Source organism: Chelonia mydas, chromosome 11, assembly GCF_015237465.2.
Source record: "Chelonia mydas isolate rCheMyd1 chromosome 11, rCheMyd1.pri.v2, whole genome shotgun sequence".
Classification (NCBI taxonomy): domain Eukaryota; kingdom Metazoa; phylum Chordata; order Testudines; family Cheloniidae; genus Chelonia; species Chelonia mydas.
Window position 1 is genome coordinate 60223825 of NC_051251.2, and position 27009 is coordinate 60250833.

Consider the following 27009-nt stretch of genomic DNA (forward strand, 5'->3'; position numbering starts at 1 on the left):
CCAACTTCTGTTAGCGAGAGACAAGCTTTCAAGCCACACTACGCTGCATACAAAACCTAGGCAGGCCATCATCTATGTACAGTTTAAAGTGCAATTCTACCTTGAAAACTGATAGTTAAAAATGGCATTGCCTTAATCCACAGATGACTGGATACACACATGTTCACATATCACTTTACCACAGTGACAAAATGTTTCTATGTCTCATGTTTTAGAGGCAAGTAATACTTCTGCAATTTATCAAGTTACAAAAGACAAATATGAGGTAAAGAACAAGGAGAAGTGAGGATTCATAATAAAATGACTACTCAATTTCAACAGTTACAAGTAAACTGTAAAAACTACGATGCACAAAGTTAGGCTACATTTTAGACTCTCTTTTCACTGACTATATATAACGCTTTAGGTAGTTAGACTGTTCATCTATACATTCTAAGTTCCGTAATGCAATAAAACACCACCATGCTACAGGAGGTAGTCTGAACATTTGTTCTTAGCACTTTATCGCACAACGTTCAACAGTGCCAGTTTTTGAAGTCTTAAAATTGTAAGAAAACAAGAAAAAAAACTGAGTAATGACTTACGGCATGTACTTAATATATTATACTTCAAATAATTCAGAGTCAATCAAGAGTCCTACTTTTAACTATCTGATCATTCCGCTTTCCTAACATTGCTTGAATCTTGCTAAAACACTTTAAGGTAAGAAAAACAGCACAACCCATTTTAGAAGTGAACAGGCAGCTGCTGAAGCTGTCAACAGGCTACGCCTTTTTCAACCCCTCTGGCATGTCACAACACAGTGAAAGCATGCTCAGTTGTAAAACCAAATATTTAAATCCACACTGCAAGGCTGAAGAATGCAGACAGCATAGGGTCAGCTGCAACTTTTAACATTTTCATTAGAGCACAACTGGTTCTTTATCCTGAGCTTCAATTCGCTCCAAAGTATTCAAAATTAAGATTTAGGCAGCTTTAACTAGAAGAACAGAATAAATTAAATTTATGTAAGAAACCAATCTAAATATTAAAGCATTTTATCTGCTTGAAATACATTCAAATCTGATTCATGCACAATTTCTTTTAGCACTTCTAGTCTCAAAAGATCAATCTCCGATATAAGTTTTTAAAAATATTCTCTATCAGTGTTGTTTTAAGATACATTTGTTCTTATCCAATTGGGTATCATCAAGCCCACCATTTCTACTATGGGTGTTCCCTATACTCTGTGGCTTAGAAGGAAAGTACACAATATAAGTCTTTAGGAAACTTCCAGATGAAAGACTTTCAAAGCTCTTACACATGTGAACTATCATGTGAAACATACCACACAGTGTAAGAGGGAAAGTTACTTAGGGTTAACTCGGATTCTCTGAAGATCTAATTCCTGCAGGTCTTGGACTTTTGATTCTTAACTTGAAATCAGAGCTCAAACAAATTTTGAATCCCACAGGTAAAAGAATTTTGATTCCAGAGGACAGCAACAGCAGGGTAGATTTTAAGTTAGGCCCCATATTGGCCATCATGCACCCACCCTGGAGGATGTAAATACTACCTTCCAAATCTTTCAATTAGTTTCTTCAGTTGTACAGGAGATGAACCTTCCAAAATAAGCCTATTTCAAGTGATTGGTTATGAAAAAAATGACCTTGATAGAAAAAAGCAGTCTTGTCACGACCTTCTAGTTTCAGGCCAAACAGGATCTTACCAAAAAGAAAATTTACTCAGATGTCCACTTAGAGATGGACCTTTTGCATGCACGGTCCAGAACACTGGTATCAAAAGAAACAAAAGTTGGGAAGACTTTAAGCTCTTTAGTCCACTCCAAACTACCTTTTGACATCAAGCATAAGGAATATGGACTGCTGGGGATAGGCGTATAGGTGTGAAAAGGATGTGGACAAGATGAGAGTGTCATGAAGTGGAACTCCATCACCACTCAGGAGAGGAATCTCAGATGAAACTACAGCACCATCTTATCCTTGCAAAATCTGATATAAGGTGCATAATAACCAAGTCCTGAAGCTCTAGGAACAATGAAGTCTCTCTTTCAGAAAAGACCGCCTTCCATATAAGAAACTCACAGGAACCGAACAGTTCAAGAGAGCTTTCATCAGTTTTGTCAGAACAACATTACCCTCCCAGGAGTTGGGGGTGGTAAATGAAGTGTTTGGGGTTTTGGTTTTTTGTTTTTTTTTTTAAAGTCATGCCCAATATGAATCTAACCTATAAGGAGCTACCTTGTCTACATTTAGCTAGTTCATGATAAACCAAAATAATTGCCAAATATACTTGAGTGTTAGATTCTAACTATTAAAGAATGAACGAAGTTGAGCAGTTTTTGTGCAAAGTAAGTGGATCCACTTTGACCTGTATGCACTGTACTGAATAGTTGTCTGGGCCACCAAGATCACTGAGTTTTGCTGTACTTTTGCTAACAGAGGAACTGGTGGAAGAAAGGCATCACTTGCTAATGCCAGCTTTCCACAGTGCCATGAGTAGAAAACTGATTTATTGTACATGAGTGGCAAAGCACGCTGGTGCCCCACCCAATGAAAGAAGATCTGATGTGTCTACTCATGACAATGTACCACTGATCGGCTTAGTCTGTGGTCTTATTTTCTTTCCCTGCCAGATATGTGGTGATTATCAATGTCTTGTGGAACAGATTCCAGTCTCACACTGCAGGACTTCCAAAGTCTGATGCACCTCCTTGAGTGTTTATGTGGAACATGGTAGCTTTAATTTTTGGAATACCATCTTTATGAAAGCCCTTATTATGTCATATGTATGCATCCTCATATGAAGAACATTTTTGTGCAACTGCTATTGTTTGAAAGAGAATTCCCTGGTTCCCCATCCTCATTTGGACTCATTCCTAATGATATTTTTTCCCTGGACTGCCACTAGGCTATCCATTCTCTGGATCCAATGTAAGCGTCCCATTCTGAGGCTTGCTTCGACGAGGATTTCAAGAGTCCATTTATGTGGAGACATGCCTCTTGCATCCATGAGCTGCTATATTTGAAGCATAGAGTGAACTGTCACCTACTGGCTTATTCTTCTCCTTTCAGCCAGACTGACGTCTTGAATCCTGTCCCAAGTCTGGAAGGACTGGAATCGAGCTGTGTCTAGCACAGTTTCTACGTACTCCACTTACTGGAGCTAAATCAGGTCTTTAGGTAGTTTATGATGAATCCTAGCAACTCACCCTGGTGTTGACAAACTCATCTTTTGACATGATCCACAGTGGTGTGGGTGATCATGATCAGCTAGCTATCTAAGCAGGTGAAAGGTATGCTCTCCCAGCTTGTGCAGGTAGACAACAACTGCCACCACACATTTCATGAACACCAACAAAACCAACTCAGAAGTCAAGAAAATTGATAGTGCTTGTCCTTTATTAGAAATAATATCTTTTCAGTAGTTGAGAAACACACCTATGTGCAAGGAAGCACCCAAAATCTCTAGAGAGCTCAGCCAGTCGCTTTCCTCTAGAAGAATTGTAGTAGCCATGCTGGTCCCAGGATATGAGCAAGCAGTTTTTAAAGTATGGATAAAAATTATTTCCAGCTTGAGGAAGATCAAATTCAGACAATAGCAAACCTTCGCACTAACAAGAAGCTACTTAAATGCTAAAAAAATAGAGACCTATAGTGGGAACACAGACAACCCTAGAATTGTCATAGTGTGAACTATGCTTCTATTAACAATTACAAGCATTGCACCTTAGAACTGGAAAACTCTGCACACAGCATTCCATCAGAACCAGACACTGAACTGTCCCCAGGCACAGGTCTTGACAGAAATGTCTCACTTTAGGAAGAACTAGTATACACACATTTTATTTAAAAGTAAATACAGCGAGGGGGTTTAATGAAATAGGGATTAAAAATAGGCTCTATCCTGATTACACAGTGTCTCTCCTGAAAGAAAGAGAGATACCCTTGCCAAGCAACTCACCTGAAAGATGCTACTCAGATCAACCGCATTTCATCCAAATAAGCTCAGGGCAAATTTGGGAGAATATATTTTTTATTCCAGTGCCAAGAGACCATAACAACTTCTCTAATACTGATAAGTGAATATGAACTCCAGGAAGAGATGAGATCAATTCCATCAATTCCATCTACTAAAAGGAGGGACTTATGGTTAGAGCACAAGACTCGGAGAAAGGAAAACTGGGTTATGTTTCCAGCTCTGAGAGACTTGTGGGACTTTGAGGCACAAAGGTCCAATGAATTTCTCATTTCCCCATAATTACAGATGGGCACCGTTTACAGATGATGACCTTCACACAATCCACCCTTTTATATTGGAAAAATGTTACCAAACAAATGAGCAAGCACATGCAAGAGATACAGACAGAGAGAATACCTACTTCATGGGTGCGTTATGAGGCTTAATTCATGATTTAAGAAGCACCCGGAGATCCTATAATGATAGGTGCCACAGAAGTGAAAGTTTTCAGAGTAACAGCCGTGTTAGTCTGTATTCGCAAAAAGAAAAGGAGTACTTGTGGCACCTTAGAGACTAACCAATTTATTTGAGCATAAGCTTTCGTGAGCTACAGCTCACTTCATCGGATGCATACTGTGGAAAATACAGAAGATGTTTTTATACACACAAACCATGAAAAAATGGGTGTTTAACACTACAAAAGGTTTTCTCTCCCCCCACCCTACTCTACTGCTGGTAATGGCTTACCTAAAGTGATCACTCTCCTTACAATGTGTATGATAATCAAGGTGGGCCATTTCCAGCACAAATCCAGGGTTTAACAAGAACGTCTGAGGAACAGTGGGGGGGGAGAAGGGGCAACGAATAAACAAGGGGAAATAGGTTACTTTTTATAATAACTCAACCATTCCCAGTCTCTATTCAAGCCTAAGTTAATTGTATCCAATTTGCAAATTAATTCCAATTCAGCAGTCTCTTGTTGGAGTCTGTTTTTGAAGTTTTTTTGTTGAAGGATAGTCACTTTGAGATCAGAAATCGAGTGACCAGAGAGATTGAAGTGTTCTCCGACTGGTTTTTGAATGTTATAATTCTTGACATCTGATTTGTGTCCATTTATTGTATTACTACAATTTAATATTTCACTAACTGTTGAACATTTAACTGATTGAGGACCTGTTCATGGGATCCATATGTAAGATCACATGAATACTTTGTACCAATCACTAACTTTGAGTGCTTGAAAAGACCTCTGGGGCTTGCTCATCAAAAGAATAGAAATAAAGAAAACTGCTGATGTCTTACCTGAAAAAGAGCTTTGTGTGGCTTGAAAGCTTCTCTCTCACCAGCAAAAGTTAGTCCGATAAAAGATACTATCTCACCCACCTTGACCCTCTCCTTGGAAGAATTAAGGCTTTGGGGGGCAAATACATTTTTAAGTATATATTATGCTTGCTGAGGATTATTCATATTTTAACAGTTAATTCCCAAATACTGAAGAATATTAAGTGTGGATTTGCTTAGAAATATGTCCGATGTTTGAAGCAGTTAGTGGGTCTAAATTCTAGAAAATGTAAAGGCCTCCTTTCCCACAGCATAGCCATCTGTTTAGTGCTGTTAACCATACCAAAGACTCTTCCTGGAGTAGCTTTTAAGGAGAACATATAACTGATTAAGATCAAGAGTGCTTCGTATATTTCTGCATAACTGTGGATTCTGTAGGGGTTTCCTGAAAAAGCTGTATGATTTTACAAACTTGGTTAGACTTTTATAGCTCTCTATCTATAGCTAGCTAGCTAGATATCTTAGCTGGCTTTAAAAATGCTTCACCAGTTAGAATGCACTACCTACTTCAAGACATTTGTTGAGACCAGCTCTCACAAGGGTGCATTCACAAGCTCCTAGCAGAGTCCTTTGAAATAAAAGGGCATGGCAGATTAAATTTGAGCCAAAGTGTAGGTTTCAGTTAAACAAGCTTTTACAAATGAGGGCAAAAGAACCATATCAATTTTTAAAATTGAACTTTAAAGGGTTTTTTTAATAAACAGCATTTCCCTGAGTTTGCAAACACTTCAGACTTGCTAAGAGAGAGACTGACTATAAAGCAAAGTGCTACTAGTTCTGCATTTCACTATTTTTGAAATCTTCATGTGTATTATTTCTTATTTTATGTGCACCTGTAACTTTGTAGAACACTGGAATGAGAAATGGAGTACCATTCAGCATGATTTCAGAGAGTTTTATTTTACAATTTTCTCTAATCTCATTCGGCCAGAAGAGCACTTTAGAATCTTACTGCTACTTCTAAACAAGAGTCATTAAGATTTTTTTCCCATCTCAGTAGTCCAGGAGTCCTTTTAAACAGTCCTGCCATTTTTGATCACTTTCAGTCAGGCATATATCTATATTTGAACAGTTCGTGAAATCCAAGAATGGAATGATGATTCTTCTGCCAAACCACAGGGTTTGTTCAGCTGAGACTTCTATAGCTATAAAAAAGCCACATTATGAGGTAGTGAGGAATACATCTGCACCACTATTAGTTTTAAGATAAATTTAAGCATGTAACACAATACTTTTGTTGGCTCCCCTCACACACAAACTCCAAATTTAAGGCCTAATTTACATAAAAGGAAAAACGATATTCCTAATTCCTATTCTAATATTGTATGTTAGAATGAAAAGGCAGAGGACAGCAAGGGTATCAGGTTTTCAGTACTGCTGTAAATAAAACCCTAGTTATACAGTAAGTTTCTGAAGTTCATCACTATAAAGTAGCTTAACCAGCAAGAAGGCCAATAAATATATCCATGCTCTGTGGATTTCAGCCTTTCACAAAATCCAGATGTAGTTTGTTTTTATTACCACTATAAAACAAATGTCTCAAAACAACTTGCAAATATAACTTGGCAATCCAGACATACCACTTAAATGTTACGTCAAACTTTACAATAGAGTGCAGCTTGATGTAAGTAAATAATTCAAGAAGGAGAGTGTTTTTTATATGGTGGCATAGGTGCCGACCCTGTGGGTGCTCCAACCCTGGAGCACCCTACGGGAAAAAAAAAAAGTAGTGGGTGCTTAGCACCAGGGCCGGCCCACAACATTTTGGCACCTGAGGCGGGGAGCTCGAATGACACCGCCAGGCCCCCTTGCTTGGGCCAAAACTTTGAAAGGTCTCAATTCTGCCTCCTTCCTGTTCTACTCCTCTCATGGTACTACTCTGCTACCTACCCCAATAAAGGAGAACTAACAACTTAAAATGCCTTGTTCAAAAATTTTAAGTAACACTTAACTTTCAAATGCCTCTTGACTGCATAGTAAACACTGGCATTTTTATCTGTCTGAATAATCAAAGTGATGCTTTCCGTGCCTTCTTGGCTGCAAAGATTTGAACTGCTTCCTGAAGGTCCACAGTCTGGGCCAGCTCATGCTCTATTGAGATTGTTGCTAGGCCGATCAGCCTCTCCTGTGTCATTGTGGAGCATAGATGTGTTTTTATTAACTTCAGCTTAGAGAAGCTGGGTTCTCTATTGGCAACTGTTTCAGGACGTGTTAGAAGTATGCGCAGAGCAACAAAAGCATTTGGAAAGAGGGTGGTCATCTCCTTTGTGTACATATATTTCAGAACAGCCTTTGGAGTTGATCCTGCTGAAATGCATCTTGAAAGGGCTTTCAGGTCATTACCTAAATCACTCGCATCAATATTGCGCATGTCATCATGTATCAACACTGTCTCTAGTGCCCTGCATTGCTGGTGTAGGTCTTCTTCAGGTATAGTGAGGAGTTTTGGAATATCATACAACATCCCAAATATACTGCTGTGTTCCTTGAGCTGCATGAAACGTTCTTCAACTGACTGTATTGCACAGTCTAACACCTGGTTAAAGAATTCAACTTTGAATTGTTGTTTGGGGTCTCTTACGGGATTATCCCGTGCCTCGTAATCAAAACGTTGTCTTCTTCGGTGACTTGTATTCTTGAATGGGTGGGAAAATAGCTTCAGTGTGAAATTCTTCTGCCAACTTCTGTGCACTCTTCAGAATGTTTTGAAATCCCTCATCTGACCGGTAAGACTGTAGGTATGACTTTGCTTTGTTCATTTGTTCCATTGCTCCAGATATATCAAGGTCAACACTTTGGAGTCTCTTGCTTACAACATTTATTTCAAACAGTATGTCATAGCACAACACTTAGCCACACAGGAATTGGAAGTTATGTATGTTTCTGATGATTCCATTTCACTCTGCCACTGTTCTCCCACGAACAGTTCCTGTCATAGCATTATCCTCCATAATGGCAACTATGGCATCATCTATCTTCCCAATTTGGTGTTTGATAGGCTTTATCGCCTCCACTCGACTTTCCCATCATGTGGCACTCAGTGCTTTCAGTATCAGAGAGGATATTCCCAGAAGTTGCTTCAAAATTTGCCATCGATGAGTTGATGCAGGCAAAAATACATAGATGCTTTGAAGTACATTAAAAAATTCAGCAGCCTCACTAGAAGCTGATGCTGCATCACTGACCCCCAAGTTCAATGAATGAGAACTGCATGGGACAAAAAAAAAAGCTTGAGGGTTTAAGTCTCAGATCTGTGTCTGCACTCCTCCTTTCTTTCCTCTCACGTTGGCACCATTATCGTAGCCCTGACCTCTCAGGTCAGCTATAGCAATTCCCGTATCTTCCAGCTGTTTAAGAAGCACATTTGTCATACCAGCTCCTGTGGTACCATCAATGTCAATACATTCTAGAAAATGCTCTCTAACAGTCACCATTGCAGGGACATTTTCACTAGGTTCTGTTTTTGTTACAAAACACACTATTAAAGTCATTTGTTCCGTATGGCTGATGTCAGGTGTGCAGTCCAGAATAACAGAGTAATATCTTGCTGACTTCAGATCTGCCACAATCTTCTGTTTGACTTTTGTTGCCAGTAACTGTATGATCTCATTTTGATTTTTTTTTCCAAGGTAGTGGTGTGTGTACATTTCTTGGGTGGTGACTCTTCTTAGATGCTCCTGGAGTATAGCATCAAACTCAGCCATCAGCTCCACAATTTTAAGGAAGTTTCCATTGTTTGGCACATACAGCTGATCTGAAGTTCCAAGCAGTGCTAGGTTTTGGGTAGCAAGCATTCTCACAATGGCAATGAGCCTTTTCAGAACATTTTGCCAGTAAAGAGACTGATGCAATCTTCTCTTGATGCTGATCATCTGTGGTGGCCTTTAACCTTAGTCTCATCTCAAGCTCTTTCCACCTATGGAATGCTCTCTGGTGATTTGCTGCCTTCTCATGGCATGCCAGATTTCTACCCAGACTTTTCCAGTCCTTTGTTCCTGTAGAACCCAATGTGGCTGGAACATTAGACTGGAAGAGTTTGTAACAAAAACAGTATGCAGCACTCTGGTTTTTGAGTACATAAGCCGTGGCCGCTCCACTTTGTCACCATTGGGGATTTCACACCAGTAATGTGTTGGATGGAAACTTCTATTTTCATTGTCTTTGGGGAACATGAAGTTTTTCACTTGCTGTGGTCCATGCAGTACAAGGAAATCCCTCAGGCTACTGCTCAAATGGGTCCACAATCCTGGATCATCTAGACTTAAAGGAACTAAACTCAGCAGCAGCTGTTTCTTGCGCCTCCACCACACTCTTCTCTGATCTACACTTTTCTTCAGGAATGTGCATGGTTACATCCATTTGTGATGGAGATATGGATGCTGCAGCAGCTGCCAGGTCACCTGCACTCTGACTAACCCGAAGATCAAGCATCTCCTCACCTCTCACATCCTCACTGGAGCTGGAAGGCTCACCGTGAACATTTGTGTCTATGTATCTCAGGAGAGCTCCTTCCTGCTTAGATAGAAATGCTTCCTTTGCTTTCTTTCTTTTTCTGAATGCTGCCCCAGAGGGGCGTGTTCTTCTTTCACTCATGACTGCTGTTCTGTGCCAGCTATAGTGGCTCTCGACACTCAGTTGAAGGGGACAAATAAGCAGGCTGGTAGCAGGGCCTGAGTGAGGGAAGATATCAGCGTCTTAAAGGGCCTAACTGTCTCCTACTACTTCAGCTGACTGCCTGTTCTCCTCTAGTGGGTTCAGGGAAGCAGCAGGAAACAGGAAGCTCCCTGAGAAGCTGGTGTTAATCCGTCCAGGCTCCTGGGGGTGCTAGAGAGGTACATAAGAGGCTTCTCCTCTCTCTCTCCCTGCAGCTCCTGCTGCATTCTGTTATTCCCTCTCACCTTTTCTCCTGCCTGCCTGCCATGTCTCTTGTGCCCTCCTTCCTCCAGCACATCACTCCACCATCTCTGTGCATCTAGAGCAGAGAGAATACGTATGCACCAGCAGCAGACAATTTTCTACACTCTGGGTTCTAGTGGTGCCCCCCCCCCACAGTCTGGCACCTGAAGCGGCTGCCTCAGTTCACCTCACGGTAAGGCCAGCCCTGCTTAGCACCCACCTGCAGCCAGCTCCCCTGCCCCAGGCCCTCCTGTCCGCCACCATCAGCTGTTCCACAGCATGCAAAAGGCACTGGGAGGTAGGGTGAAGGGGAGGAGTAGGGATGGAGCGCGCTAAGGGGAGGGGGCGGAAAAAGGCAGGGCGGGCTGCAGGCTTGGGAGAACAGATCAGGTGGAGGTGGGGCCTGAGCACCCCCAGGGGCCTGGAAGAAGCTGGCACCTGTGTATGGTAGTGAATAAATAAGGAATACTTCAAGTTTACCTCTTCCATTTTTAAACCTATGAAGTACAATGACTAATTCTTCTAATTCAGCTCAGATTTCTATATCTGACAGTATACTGCACTATGTCCCTTAGGTGTTACAAAAGAAAATATAGTCTAGTGCTTCATCCACAGGATTGAGAATCCAGAGGTCTGAATTCTGTTCCTGGCTCATCCACAGACACACTGTGATTTTAGGAAAGCCATTTAACCAATCTGAGCCTCTATATCTCATCTTCAAAACAGAAACAACATTCATTACTTCACAGAAGCAATGAACAGACTTACGCTGGGTGATGGTAAGCAGCCAGTGGTCATAGTACATGTAGGTATCAGTGACACAGGGAAAGATAGGAGACGGGTCCTAATTTAGGCTGCTAAGAGATTAAAGTGGGAGTGCTCCTACACAAACAATACTTATAAATAATATTTACTTAAAGAGAGTTACAAAAGGGCTCACTAAAGTAGGTGACTGGGGAACAAAATGGCAACTGAAATTCAATGTTGAGAAGTATAAAGCAACACATATTGGAAAAAATAATCCCAACTATATATACAAAATGATGGGATCTAAATTAGCTATTACCATTCAAGAAAGATCTTGGAGTTCTCTGAAATGTCTGCTCAATGTACTGTAGCACTCAAAAAAGTTAACAATGTGAGGAACCATTAGGAAAGGGAAAGATAATAAGAAAATATCATAATGCCACTATATAAATCCATGCTAGTCCCCACATCTTGAACATTGTATGTAGTTCTGGTCTCCCTATCTACAAAAATATATATTAGAATTTGAAAAAGTACAGCGAAGGGCAACAAAAACAATTAGGGGTATGGAACAGTTTCCATATGAGGAGAAATTAAAAAGACTGGGACTGTTCATTTTCTAAAAGAGACAACTAAGGGGGAGGGATATGATAGAGGTCTATAAAATGAATGGAGTGGAGAAGCGAATAAGGAAGTACATTTACCCCTTTATATAACAAAAAAAACCAGAAGTAACCCAATGAAATTAGTGGGCAGCACATTTAAAAACAAACAAAAAAGTACTTCTTCACACAACGCACACTTAACATATGGAACTCATTGCCAGGGGATGTTGTGAAGGCCAAAAAGTATAACTGGCTTCAAAAAAGAATTACTGGTAGATAAGTTCACGGAGAATAGGTCCATCAATGGCTGTTAGCCAAGATGGTCAGAGACACAACTCCATGCTCTAGGTATCCCTAAACCTCTGACCACCAGAAGCGGGGACTGGAAAACAGGGGACGGATCACTTGAAACTGCCCTGTTCTGTTCATTCCCTCTGAAACATCAGGCACTGACCACTCACAGAAAGCAGGGTACTGGGCTAGATGGACCATTGGTCTGACCCAGAACAGCCATTCTTATAACAACTTGGTTCATCATTTTTAAGACTCTAAGATGCTCAGACAGAAAGCACTACATATGTGACAAGTAATTTAAATATTCATTGATAATGAAGTGACATGTCTACATAAATAGAATAAAGTAGTATTTCACTAAATCAGGCTTTGGGCCAGAAAGTGAACAAGAAAAATTCATTTTAAAATATTTTCAATGCAACAAACCAAAAAATAGCTTGTATAATGTAAGCTAAACCAAACTATAATTGTATAAAATGTCACATAATGAAATGCTATTTATTATATATTACTGTACCTTCAAGAATAATTTAAGTCAGAAGACACGCCAATGTAGATGACCATTCAAAAAAGCCTGCTATTACCTTTGAAAGATCCAGGCTAAATCCCCATAAGCCATATAGAAAGACTGACTCAACAGAACGCATACAACTTTTGGAAGACATACTATCTAATCTAACTGACATCAACTGGTATATGTATAAGCTAATTAATAAAATAACAGTAATGAAGATGAAGTGCATATAATCTGAGTGCTTAAAAGTATATTTCTTACTGAAGAGACTTCAGAAGTGAAACCACTTGCTAACATATCTGAAAGTGCAGAGTATGAACCAGTTTGTTTTGTTTGCTCTGCATTGGACTTTCAACCTCAGCAGAAACATAACTCCTCCCCAGAAATACTCAAAAGTACTAAGTTACCATTAACTTATATTTGTAAATATAAAGTAGTGATGAGTTATTCTTAAATTCATTTTTAGTTTGCCTTTTCTGGGGTACTTTTTAGACCAGGGATTGACTTGTAGTTATCAGTTGCTCCTATACAGTTACAATGGATTGGTAGTTCTCTGCACAGCACAAGTATGCCACATTTTCTTCTTTTAGCTCCATTTCTTACAAGAGAAAAACAATTTTCATAACTAAGTACAGTATCACAGTAACTAGAGTTTTATCACTGCTGTATTACTAGGCTTGGCAGAATTAAATTTTTAAAAATAATTTTAATGGATAATATCAATGCTCATTTTTAACAACTGTTTTCAATTTTTATCAATTTAAATTCTCACCAGCACAGGAAATTATGGAGGGTCAGAATTATTCAATGACAGTAGACATTGAGATTCAAAAAGTGAAAGCTTTATAACAGTTAAAACACAAATTGTCAACATCACATGACAAAATATGCAAGCCTAAATATCCTTAAATCAAACTCTAGGTTCTTAAACATTTTTCTCATGTTGCCTACCTGTAAATTTTGATCATCAATAGAAATATTTTTTCGTTGGTTCGTGCGTGAAATCAATGTTTACTGACATTTACCTATAAAAATCTAATCCTTCCAAGCCTATACATTACCAACTGTAGTTTAAATAGTACAGAAAAACTCAGTAAACTCAAATACCCATATTCCACATTAATAGGTAAGTAGCAATATGGGTTCTGTGTCTCATCTAAGAATTTCACTCATTTTCCCATCCTTTCACACCCTTCTCCCTGTCAGCAACTGGAAGGGAGTGGGAGCTTCAAAATTTTCTCCATACCGACTCCTTTCTTTATTTACTGAAAGGAAGCTTCTCATACCTTCCTTCTGGCAAAGAGTTTCCAAATTCCCAATCCTTTACAATCATGGATTTTTATTTTTAAATGAAAACAGGAGGACATCCCACACTACTAGCAAGTCTCATTACTGTTTTTTTTTTTTTTCTTTTCTACCGTGTGCATACCATTGCTGCAACTCAAATTGAAAAGTATCTTTTCAGTTCTATGGAGCTGCTCTCAAAGAGCCAGCAAAGCCAAGAACTAAGTCATCTGCTGATGGGTTGGAGCACACACTTCAACAGAGGTGCAGGAAAAGGCAGACTCTCCTCCTCTGCTTGTAACAGAGACCCTCCCACCACTGCTGTCCACAAAGTAGGTTTTAGTTTCTGAGAAATAATATCAGTGAAACTGGCACACACAACTATTGCTCCTGCATTCACCTGTTCTCCTAAAAAGCTTCATATTACTATTAAGTGTCTCTCTTAAATTTTGTGTGCAGATATAATTAACTAAAGTTAAATTACTAGAAATGCCAGAATCTAGGAAATTTTGATAAGCAAAACATAGAAGTTTTCCAAATACAATAGTTATAAATCACTTTTTGAATAGTCTGTAAATTTTAGTTTACCTTTCAAACCAAGTCAGCCAGACTTATCTACCCATGTGAAAAATCATTGTCTTAAGCCATGCATTAATAAGGTAGGCTGTGAAGTGTTTATTCTTATTTTCTCCAAGGAAGTAATCATTGAGCTTGTTTGTGCTTCTTTAAATTTTTTAAAAGAATTTTAAAATTTAATGAAGTAATTTCACCAAGCGAATTTAGTACATACATTTTGACTAAATGTATTAGTTTGAAAGGTCCTTAAGTTATCTAATCATACCTGAAAAAAGGAATGGTTGTAGATGTTCAGAAAGCCGCTGGGAGACATTTGCATTAGTTAATACATTTTATGAAAATTTAGAATCTGAAAATAATTATGTGATTAAAAGGTCAAGAAACTCTTTTGGAGTTCTCAAACAGCTGTCAACTACACAGTTCAAAAGAATTTACACAATCAATGATTAATATTTATATAATTAACTGATTACTCCAAATGCTAGAGAGAGAGTCACGGTTACTTTTCCTCTCTCTCATACTAACCCAATAGTAAGAGAACGCAAAATGGTTAAGTCTATTAAACTTAAGGGAGAAACTAAAATAATACTGTTTTAACAGAGACCAAGTAGAGGGACACAATTTGGATACTAGAAAATTCAGACAAATGTGATTTAAGTTAAGATTTCCAAAACGTGTTTCAAAGAAAGGAGGGAGGAAGATATCAGAAACAAAACAAAGAGTCAAGAATATGTGTTGAACTTAGAAGCAGAGTTGACGTAGTAACTGCAAAGAGGGAAAAAAAGTGAATCTCTATCCCAAGGCAGCAGGAGCTTGAAATACATACAGATACAAGGACTAGATGGTAAACTAAGAAATGTTCCACTGCCATCCAATCTCCAAGAAGATAGTGCAGAAAAGGCACAAAAGCAGATGAGTACTTTAATAAGATTACATGAACAAAAATGTATGAGCAGCATGGCTCTCTTGATCTTTCCAATGAGGCAGTTAAAAAAAAAAATCCAAGACATCAGGTTAAGCATATGTGTGGTCAGTGTTGCATTAGTGACCATTATTGTTATAATAATATTTAACAGACATTATAAATTCTTGCGATAGTTATGTTTTAATAATTGTACCTTAAAATGTAAAATTTAATGGATCAAATTCCTAACGGCAAATAAGTATCCTGCAGAGTTGGCAATCTGCTTTGGAAACATGTAAAGCACACAATGCAAAATCAGGAGCCAAATAAGAGTGAACAGGATTTGTGACCGTGTAGATAAGAAATAAGAGACTTGTTAAATGGTCTCTAGGCAAAAATTCTCTTAACCCTTGAGATTTCTTACAGCGTATCACAGGTGAACACTATCCATCAAGACATGTGACAGACAGGAATTACAGAAATCAAAATCACCTAAACTGGGATTGAAAAAGGAGATGCCTTAATTCCTGCATTCAAAATCAACACAGCCACGAGGCCCCCCCAGAGATGAGGTTAACAACATATAAAATTAACTTTATTCTGCCCAACCTGTACACAATGAAAAAGTTAACACCTATGCAGGTTCAAGAAACTTTTGAAATAATACATTAAAGGACAGAAAATGGGAAAATGACCTATTAAAGAAAACGAAGATTCAGTTTTATTCCATATTGAATGGAACACACCCCAGCATTGTATCGGGATTAGGGAGAGGGGCACTGAACGCAGGAATAGGACGTGAACAAACTTCATTATCAATATACTAATGAAAAAAGAATTTCAAGACTGGAATATTAATGAAAAGATCGGTACCTTTACTTCAAAAAGACTTAAAAATGTGAAAAGGAGGTTATGCATGACACAGGTGGTTAGTTTCATTCAGAGGCCAAGTCTACACTAGAAAAGCATAGCTCAGGACAAACTGATGTTTAGTTTAATCACAGTTTTCTGAAATGAAAAAGATGCTTAAAGAAGTCTTAACTGCAGCTTTCTGAAACAGCACTGAATGGTTTGTCCTGGACTACATTACGGTTAAACTGTTTCAGAGAATCAAAACTGGATACGCGGCCTACACCCATTACTAGCAAGAGGTATGATTTCTAGGATAGGCCAGATAACTGGAGATATGATGGACCACCACACACTTCAGCTCTCAGACCCAAGTTGAATATTATCTTAAATCTAGCTACAAATTTATACTGACTACACTAATACCCAGAAGTAGACTACATATAACTTTATACAAAATCTGTTTTAAAAAATAAATAATAAATATTAGTTATCACTAAATTTTCACCCATAAGTTTCACTGTAAGATAATTTTGATCTTAGGTTTACTTGAGAATTTCACTGTCAAGGAAAGGAAACTATACTTGTAGTAAGATGTGGGCAGGGAGTAAGAGGGTACTTGGGGCACTCAGTCAGAGACTGTTCCATGTCCCCAGAGATATTGTGAAAACAAGAATAGGGGACCGAAGGTAATAGTGCCACAGCCATAAAATAGTTTTATTACCATCTAAGAAGTAGAGAACCATTAAAGTATTTATAATTTGAATACTGAAATCAAATAAATTTGGACAAATATTAGACAAGTTACAGAAAATAAAATTCTCCATTTCAGAAGTACCGTAGTCTCATTCAACAGTCTTCATTCTAAGCCACAAAAGATTAGCAGTAGCAACAAACAGTGAACTCAGACATTAACCAGGAAGGCATAGGCTTAACATTACAAATCTGGAAGTACAGAATTTTTGCAAAACTAATGCACTTCCCATATCGATGTCACTCTGTTTTGGAACATCGTTACTGAGCTACAAGAAAAACCCCACCTCAGTTATGGAAATTATTTTTTTTAAAAACTGATCCTTCTAGATCACCCACAGTTTAGCTGGATACATAACACTCCAAAGTCCACTTCCAATTTGACAAAGTCAGCCAACATGAGTCATGACACAAGCAATATCCGGGGTGGGGATGGGGGGTGGCTCTGATCTGGAAGTGAAAGTGAACACATTTACCGAAGCTTGGGGAGTATTACCTACAAGAGACTTCTTTTTACAATTGAATGTATGCCCTTTTTTAAAAAAACCTCTTTTATGACACTAAAATAGGACAGTGTTAATGGTCTGTATGGGTTTTTTTTTTTTAAACCAACTTTTTACACCTTAGAAATAAAAGCAATGCCAACTCTGATCCTGTTGAAAGACCGAAAGCATGTCTCAAAAGATGTATATTATTAACTATTACACCTAAACTGAAGGGGCAGGGATACTAAATTTTCTCCAAAATATAGTCACTGACCTTAAAGAGGTGTTAAACTTTTAACCAGTACAATAAAATCCCCTTTGTGATCTCAGTTACTCAGCTCACAATCCTATGATGCTGTTATTTCACCAAGGAGAATTTCAAAAGAGAACAGGAGATACGGCTACCACATTTGGGTCAACTCCTACAAACAGGCAGCTGGGTCAGAGAACTACTGAGCAGCTGCTTAGCTAGGCATTACAACCACACATGCCCTGGGAGGAATATCTGGAAGGAGCCCCTGAAGTCAGCGTACCTTCTTACATTACATAAAGTTGTTGTGCATTTGTTTTACTGGTGCTGTCTTCCACGACACTTGTGGTTGAAGCTTAGAAGATAGTGCCTCAACATGAAACAGGAAAAGACTGGGGAACCTGGAAAGTGGAAGCCAAAAATCACTTTGTCCTGAATAGTTCTTCATTGCCTGAATGAAACTAGAAAAGAGGGATCAACCCCGCATCCACACTGGGGAGCTAAACCACAGAAGTTCATAAATCTAAACCTGCCATAAAACTAGGACAGAGCAGAAAATCTACAGAATACATGCCTTGTTTCTTAAATGATGGGAACAAAAAAAGCAGGTATATTGGAAGGCGGTCTCCTCTTACTTGCCAGAATAGACTAAAAAAGGTATCTCTTAGCAAAAACACACACACAATGCAAGAGACTCAGACTTGTATTTGCTTCCAACATATATTATGTTAACAGTCAGAATCTAAGCAAGCCATTTTCCCAGTTATTGTCTATAAAGATGTAATTTCATTATGAAAATACTTCAAGCATAAACACATTTAAGGACATTTCAGTAGAAAGTGGAAGTACAGCAGGAATAATCAAGATGCCGCACCTCCAAGTCATTGGTTCAAATCTGATTCAGAATGGTAAGGTCAGAAAATAGTTACTATTTAAAAACATTGGTAGAGAGAACAAAGACAAAATCCACCACTACTGACACTTTTGTGGGCAGTCTCAAATGCTAAAAGATTGAATATGCATGTAGACTGAACTAACCTTTCACTCTAGAGTTGGCTGTTCCACGTGTGAGTTGAGTAACACTGAGGGAGAAGAAGAAAAGAAGCTTTCACTGCCAATGGTTGCACTTTGAGTACTATCAATACAGTACCTCTTAAAAATAATGCAAAGATGGTGAATTGATACAGTGAAACCACAAATGATAACTTTCCAATAAAGATTTGGATGCTAGAAGCAGCTCAGGAAACAAGACACAAAGAATACTTATGGATAAGGTAGCAGTTACCCTGTGCAACACTGAGGTCTTTATTAAAAAGATTCCTTATTTCTCAATTTTTCAAAGACTTTAATGAGGTTCCGTCTCCGTTTTTTACTGTAATATGTCAGCTTTGCAAGTTATTACAAAACACTTAAATGTCCAGACAAAAATATCACTTACTCATCTGAAGAGATAAGAGGTGAACAAACAAGTCTTTATAGTGATGAGGTGGGTGAGGTAATATCTTTTATTGGACCAACTTTGTCTCTCTTATACCCTGGAACCTACACAACTACAACAACACTGCATTCAAGTCTTTATAGTAACCTTAAATATGCCAGTTTCTTACTGGAACAAAATTCAACTCAATTATGATAGTAGGCTCTGTGGCTAACAAGCTTTTAGCTCAGATAACTACAGTATTTGGTCATGTGGAATTTTAAGGATCCGTTTCTCATGTTTCTCTTCTCCCTAGTATTCAGTTAAGTCAAAAAACCTTTGGTGGAAAGAGCTCCATTTGCCATCCCTATTTCTTAGTGACTCAACATAGTTACACATTCTGGTGCACATGCTTTTAGACATGCTGTTCCTGATGGAGTAATTGTCACAAGAGATAACCACCAGAAAAGGACAGTTCAGGAATTCTGCATTAAAAGACCTATTGCAATCTACGTAGTCAGCAAGATTATAAAACATCATCTAGTAAAGTGTTAAACCTTTAAATATAGAGTCATAGCTCTATTTTTTGCCCAGTGTATTTATTATTTGAAAAGGCAAAGAAAAATGGCAAATGATGCATTAAATCTGCTTTAAATTATCAGAAATATGCTTCTGATTTAGCACCAAAACTTACTTTCTCTGAATGGAACATACAAAATTCTCATCTAGAAAAATATTTTTAAATATTCAGCCACTAAAGAATGTTATGTATTGTTCACTGAGATGGAAACTATTCTTTCAAAATGTCTTATTAGTTTATAATATTAAGCCTTTTGAGATATGCCTTTTTCAATGGAAAGAGCATTTAAGAGAATGTAATTAACAACAGTAGAACCTTAAATCCCTTGTCAATCTAAAGACCAATTACAAATCAGGCAATGGTAGTGGAAGCTTCCCACCACTAACCTGTAACCTTGTTGTACAAGTACCTAAAGGCGGAAAACGTCACGTCCGTTCAATCCTTGTTGAATTGTACCTACAATTTGACTAAGGTGTGTTCTGGACCATTAAAACAGCTTCTTTTATTCAATACTAAATTAGGCAATTATTTTTTAGTATCAATTCTATTTCATTATTCTTTTTAAAAATCACTCAACTGTTGTGTGTAGCCATATTCTATTGTATATAAATTATACACAGGTCTAGTGTCATTATGCAGGTTTCAAAATCAAATTTGCTGATTTACGGGTTAAAGAGTTTTAAATGATACACAAATCCAAGAGTCTTAATTTCAAGCCTTGTTTTCTGGGGATTCCTAATTCTGCTGTAAAAATTCCTTTGAGTAAAACATCTAAGCCCAGAACTATTCCCCACTCCTGCCCAAAGTTTTTAAGGAAAGGGTATTGAAACATCATGAAGCAATTGTACATATGTGTGGTTTACTGGCAATGTACATTTTACACTCCTATTCAATTAGGAAATAAATCAAATGTAGCATGCATATATTATAAACCAGTGGTTCTCAACCAGGGGTGCGCGTATCCCTGGGGGTACATGGGAGTCTTCCAGGGGTACATCTAGATATTTGCCTAGTTTTACAACAGCCTACATAAAAAGCACTAGTGAAATCAGTACAAACTGAAATGTCATACAGACAATGTCTTGTTTATACTGCTCTGTATACTATACACTGAAATGTAAATATGATATTTATATTCAAATTGATTTATTTTGTAATTATATGGTAAAAATGAGTAAGCAATTTTCAGTAATAATGTGCTGTGACTCTTGTATTTTTATGTCTGATTTTTTAAACAAGTAGATTTTAAGTGAGGTAAAACTTGGGGGTACACAAGACAAATCAGACTCCTGAAAGGGGTACTGCAGTCTGGAAAGGTTGAGAGCCACTGTTATAAACTATGTATTTAAAAATCCTTATGGGTAATATTTTTGCAGAGTCTAATAAAATTAAAGACAGGCATTTAGATTATAAGCTCTTTGGGATAGGTACAATCATTTTCTATGGCCTCAATCCTGTAAAAAATTACACAAGTGCTCAATTTTACATACCAAATAGTCCCATTCAAGCCAATGGGTCTACTCCCACTGCATAAAATAAGCACATGTAAGTCTGTACAGGATCAGGGCCTATGTATGTACAGTACCTAGCACAATGGGAACCCAACCAGGCTGAGGCCAATAGGTGCTACTGAAATATAAATAATAGTGAACAAAAATCAGATCAGAACTCCAGACTCTGAAATCTGGATCCAGACCCTCTCCACTGGGTAAATAATTCAGTAAAATCAGTTTCATAATGACAAAAGCAAGGAAATTTGAACACTAAGGTTAAAGTTATCTTTAACTTACTCCTCTGTATAAGGCTTCAATATCGATCTCTAAATAACGGGTGATCATAAATTCCTTACTTGACATTTCTAGCTGTTATGTGGAAAAGCACTTTTTTTGCTTCAAAATTCTCTCTTTTAATGTGGTCCAGGTTATCAGCAAAGTGCTCAACACATGACAAATGAAAATATCAGTTTTGAAAGTTGTCCAGTGCCCTATTTGGTCCAAATTTTGGTTTTCTACTTAACTTGAAAATTCACCAGTAAATCTACTTGCTGTTCTGTTTGCCTGGCTATTTTATGACTTGCACTTTCAGCGAAAATGCAAGAAGTTTTTATTTGTTTGGAGTGTTATTTTGTTTCTGTTTTTGTTTTTCTAATGAGAATTGAAGGAATATGATCCAAATTGTTTAATGAGTGTGATTTTCAGCATAATGTATCTGTCTTAGCATTTGTTAGACATGATTGGCTAGTTCAGGCTTTCAACTTTGTCCCTGTTTGATGGGCTTTTTTCTTCCAGGGGCATAAAGTTGCTTTGACACTATATATTTTTTCTTAAGGGTGGGGGAAGGGGCGTTACACTTCCTGTCAGTGGTGGAATAATACCTGATAAAGATGTCCCAATAGAAGTCCTAAAATAATATAATTTTCCAGAAAGGAGAACATGTGCTGATACACTCCTAAAATACAGTGCTTAAAAAGTTTAGAACCAACTTCCACCTTTGTTTCAAAGGTTGGGTGGGGAAGAGAGATAAAGTAACAATGTCTCTATGGCTTAAGAAAACTGATCAGTCTATCAGCAAAAAACCAAACCAAACAAAAAAAAAAAGCCAAAAAACATTAGTTACAATTCCAGAAGATATTTGAAAAAACATTTTGAATAAAAATACGATAAGTACACTTATACTGTAGCCTACATAGGTAATGGATCAATCTTGCACACAGTGAACCAAGCTTAAACTGAAAGATATAAATCTGTAGCTATGGTAGTTCAATACATATTCTTATTAAAAGCAGCCTGGCTTTTTACAAAAACAACTTTTTTTTAAAAAAAAACTCAATATACAGAGAGTTCCTAAACAATTAATCATAATGAACTACTGCCCTGGAAAATCTATTTTAAACAAACTCAAGGTTACAGGTAATGGTCTCAAGACATTATTATGCAATCTTTCAAGGAGGACAGGTTTTATATTACACATAGTGGTCTCTTTCATAAGAAAAATCTTGGCACTATGAAATTATCAAAAGGCTAAGATATGCAACAATCGGTAAGTCGTACTCCTTTCTTTGACTGGAGCATTTTGTTTCTTAGCAATATTGTCTACCATGTCACCTACTAGCAAATCTAGAAAAACATGGGTAGCAGAAGACATCATCACAGGGTGCTGCTCTGAAAACCAGGCACTTTAGGGAAATCATCTATCTGCAGGGTGGGGGGAAGCTTCATAGGCGCTTCCCAATTTCATACTGTGAAAAAGCTGCACTACCATGGACTCTGTAACAGTATTCCAGTGCCACCCAGAGATATGAAAGCCACGTGCTAACTGAAGCATGGGAAAACAATTAGCTCTATATTCCTCCCACCCACCTACCATTCAAAAGAGAGACTGAAATATTACACAGGGACACTGTCAACTTGTTTTGTGTATTTTTTTAAACAACTAATTTAAAATTCCAGTTTCTGATACAGCATATTTTAGATGGTATAACCCCAGTACGCATTATTAATTGCTTATAACAAATTTTTAAGTGTTTTTCTATTCCTTGTCTATGTTCAGAAAGGTCTTTCAGCAAAAGATAACTTGGCTGTACACAAAAAACCAGTGAAACTGACTAAGCACAAAGTAAAACTGGAAAGATTTCCTTCCTTCTATTTTAAACACTTCAGGTGTTACTTGTAACTATAGTAGTTACAGAATTTTCAGCAGAACTGTTTTCTAAGTTGATACGTCCCTTTAAGAAAAGTCACTCTGGCGTACAACATAGTTTTAAGTTATGTCTACAATCACAGAGAACAGTAGTTCTCAACCCTTTCACAACAGAGCACCAACTGACTTTATAGACACTTCAGTACCTTATTTATAGAAAACGAGTAGGTGCTTCTTTTTCTGTGCATTTTTTTATTATCCTTCTGGGTACATATAATCAAGGTCAAAATCACTGCTGAAAACAACTAAATACAAATATCAAACTAAAACGTACAGGTATTTTATTAGTTGCCACATAATAAAACAATTACCCAATAGAAATGAAATACCTTTAGAAATGAACAGAGAAGTTATGAGTTGCCTCAAATGATTAGCCATTTTAAAATGGAAAAGAAAAAACTGAATACAGATGTGCAGTAACTGTAACTGCTATTCTAACATTCAAAATATATTTCTGTATACAGACACTCCTCTTTCTCCTCCCTCTGGTGATTCTCTCTATGCACTAGAAAACTCGCCTCATCTTCATGAAAACCAATGCAGACATCAGCCTTGCCTGGGAGGTTCTTCAAGAATCATTCTGCCCCTCACCAATATGGATGGCAAAATAGCTACAAAAATACGTGTTTTTTTTAAAAAGGAATTAAAAATTGTAATTAATCAGCCTTATTTTTTCCCTCCTACACTAAGGAAAGTGGTTTAATTTGTGTTGATTCTTTAAGTTATTGCCATATACATTCGGTTAATCGGCGGATGGGACTATGTTGCTTTCAGCTCCACAGGGTGGGGACTCACTAAAGCTGACATTGTCTGAATGCCACAAAACAGATTCCTCTCACATCCCCGGTCCACTTTCAATCCTTTTCTTTTCTACTAAATTAATCGCATTCCTATTTTTACATTAAAGCTCTTATTTTGCACCTCAAGCTCAGGAAAGCCGCGAACAGGACTCAAATGGGGGGGGGGGGGTGGTAGAGAAAGAGACAAACCACAGCACCTTTAAACACAGACGCACACCACCCATCAGACCCGCTCTTTCCAGAGCTTGAGCTGAACTGATTTTTAAGGGGGAAGAGACCTGGAGCCATGAACAGTGTAACAGACGAGGGGCGTGATGCGGTACTGCTGCTGGGGCAATCCCAGCCCCTCCTCTTCCACACTCTGCCTTGGGTGGTAGCTTTCCTGGGGTGACCCTATGGAGCAGGGATGTGGTAAAAAAAAAAAATAGAGGATCCAGCTCCTCCGATTCCCACCCCCCAGCCCCAAAATACAGGGGAGAGCCCTCCTCCCTCTCCCCCCATCCAGCTTTATTACACACACTCCTAGGGCACCCCAAGATCCGATTACTGTCTCCCTCCCCAAACCACCGCCCCCAGCCGGGATGTGCATATCCCCCAGCCGGCTCCCCCAGCGTGGGGGCGCTCCCCAGACAGGACAATAGGGCGAGCCCCCAGCCGCTGCCCCATAGACGGCGGCTCGGAGCCGGCCACTACTGGGGAACCCGCTCCCCAGGCCGGGCGATACAGCCCGCGGCTACTGCCAGGGGAGCAGGACGCGGCGGGAGCAGGACCGGCTCCCGGCTCCCCTTCCCGGGCAGGCGCTGAGCACTCACCGCGGCGGCGGCTCGAGGTCGGCTCCTCCGACTCCTCCTCTCGCCGCCCGGCTAATGGTGGCAGCGCGGCGCAGGCGGCTCCCCCAGGCGCTTCCCGGCCCCTTTGCTCAGCGCGGAGCCGCCCCCGCCTGGCAGCCCGAGCGCGTCCCTGGCCGGAGGCTGCGGCGCGTCTTCTCCCCACGCCCCAGTGCCTGACTCAGCCCCAGCCCCAGCCCCGCCGCGCCGGGCTCTCCCCGGCCGCTCACTTCCGGCGCGCAGGCCCCGCCGCTCCCTCCGCCGCAGCCCGCTGGCTTCCCCGCTCCATTCATCCAGCCCCGCGCCCGGCCTGCTGTGAGCGGCGAGGCGCCGCCTTCCCCTCAGCAGCGCCCGCTGCCGCGCCCGCCACGCCGCCGTGCGCCGAGGCTGCCGTGCGAACTGGGGCCCCGCCTTGTGGAGCCCTGTGCCTGAGCCCCGGGCTCAGCGTCCACATTGCCGCCTAAACATGGGCGTGCAGCTGCTGGCCCTGGGCCTCACAGCTGTGCTAACGTGTCCACACTGCAGAGGGGGGGGGCCCTCAGGCCATTGATTTGCCCCTCAGGCAGCCCCCTGGGCCTTACTGGGCGATGTATTAAAATGGAGATGTCCCATTTTATACACTGAGGCTTAGGCTATTGTATACTTGAGGGCAGTAGAAATGTACGGGGCTGAAAAATACATGGTAGGCTAAAGGAAAGTGTGTATCCTTCAACTGTCCCTTAAAAGAAAGAGTTCCTTCTTTTTCCTGGGGTTTTCCCCTTATTTCTATGCAATAAGGGTGGTCACCCTACTTCTGACTCAGCTCTGCCTTGAGCTGTATCCATGTTGCAAAATGACAGGGTGTAGACCTGAGTCACAGCAGGATTCACATGCTGATCCACCCCACTCACCCTGCGTTCTAGGTCCTGAGCCCTTGTGGACTAGAATCAGACTGGTTTGTGTGTGGATGGAAGGGGTGCCTGTGTTCAGACCTGAGTTAGAGCCCAGGATTAGTGTGCAATGTAGTGATATCCAGCCTTCAGGGCTAACCACTGATTGTTGCATGTCCTGGGACTGAGTGGGGGCAGGAGGGAAATGCACTAGTCTTGGTTGAGGTGCCAGCCACCCTACAGGGCCTGTGCACACCCAGCACTAGCTCCCTCTTCTCTAAAGCAAAAGGCTACATTTTCAAAATTGTCCAGGGATTTTCAATGACCCACCTGAATCAACTTGAAAGGAACTGCACTTTCAGAAAGTGCTGAGCCTTTGAAAATCTAATCCCTCTCCTGTTGGATCCCTTCCCCGCAAATCATTGGTCACTTTTGAAATCTAGGCCAGAGAAATTCCAATTATCTGAATGTTTAAGGGAATACTAATTATTCAAAGGTTTTGAGTTTCATAGCCACACAAATTGAATTTTAGTTGAATTTTGGATTCTGGAACTAAAATCTAACTTTAGCTCATCTGAAACTCACATAAGCAGAGTTTGGATAACCAGGGTTTTCCCAGTCTTCCGGCTGAAAACTCCCAAGGCATTTCACTAGAGGTTAAATGCAAGTCCAGTTTTGTTCCCTATGGACGCATATCCTTGACCTATTTAGTCATTTATGTAAGAACATAAGAGCCATACTGTGTCAGAACTGGTCCAGTTTGCCCAGTATTCTGTCTCCAATATTGCCCCTGAAGCTCTGGTAAGGGCAGGTGTAACAGATGAAGGCAATTATGGAGTGATCCACCCCATCTTCCATGCCCAGCTTCTGGTACTCAGAGGTTTAGGGTCACTCTGAGCATAAGGTTGTGTCCTTGGCTATCCTGGCTAATAGCCATTCATGGACCTATCCTCCATGAATGTCTCCAGTTCTTATTTTAATCCAGTTATACTTTTGGCCATCACAACATTCCATGGGAATGAGAAAAAGTACTTCCTTTTGTTTTTATTAAACTTGCTGCCTGTTCATTTCATTGGGTGACCCCTGATTTTTGTAATAGGGGAAAGAGTAAACAACATTTCTCTATTCACTTTTCCCACACCATTCATGATTTTATAGACCTCTCTCATATCCTTCCTTAGTTGCTGCTTTTGTAAGCTGAACAGATCGAATCATTTTAGTATCTTCTCAGAGGGAAGCCATTCCATACCCTTCTTTGTTGCTCTTCTCTGAAGCTTTTCCAATTAATCTATATCCATTTTTAGATGGATATCTGGAGCTGGACCCATGGATTTCTAGAGTAGTAGTATTATATTTTCT

At 39.5% G+C, this 27009-nt stretch overlaps 1 protein-coding gene across 4 annotated transcripts in view; it reads right to left on the reverse strand.

Moving 5' to 3' along the window:
- RAPH1 (Ras association (RalGDS/AF-6) and pleckstrin homology domains 1) overlaps window positions 1-25023 on the reverse strand; it is a 162192-nt gene extending 137169 nt beyond the window's left edge. Inside the window, exons 1-2 of one of the 4 annotated variants that reach the window (XM_043524886.1) lie at window positions 24767-25023; window positions 18497-18540 (exon numbers count right to left, since the gene is read on the reverse strand). The gene's annotated coding sequence lies outside the window, so the exon portion shown is untranslated. The remainder of the gene's footprint in view (window positions 1-18496; window positions 18541-24766) is intronic. The other 3 variants (XM_043524889.1, XM_037912272.2, XM_037912273.2) reach the window with 3 other exon arrangements.
- Window positions 25024-27009: the final 1986 nt, after the last annotated feature.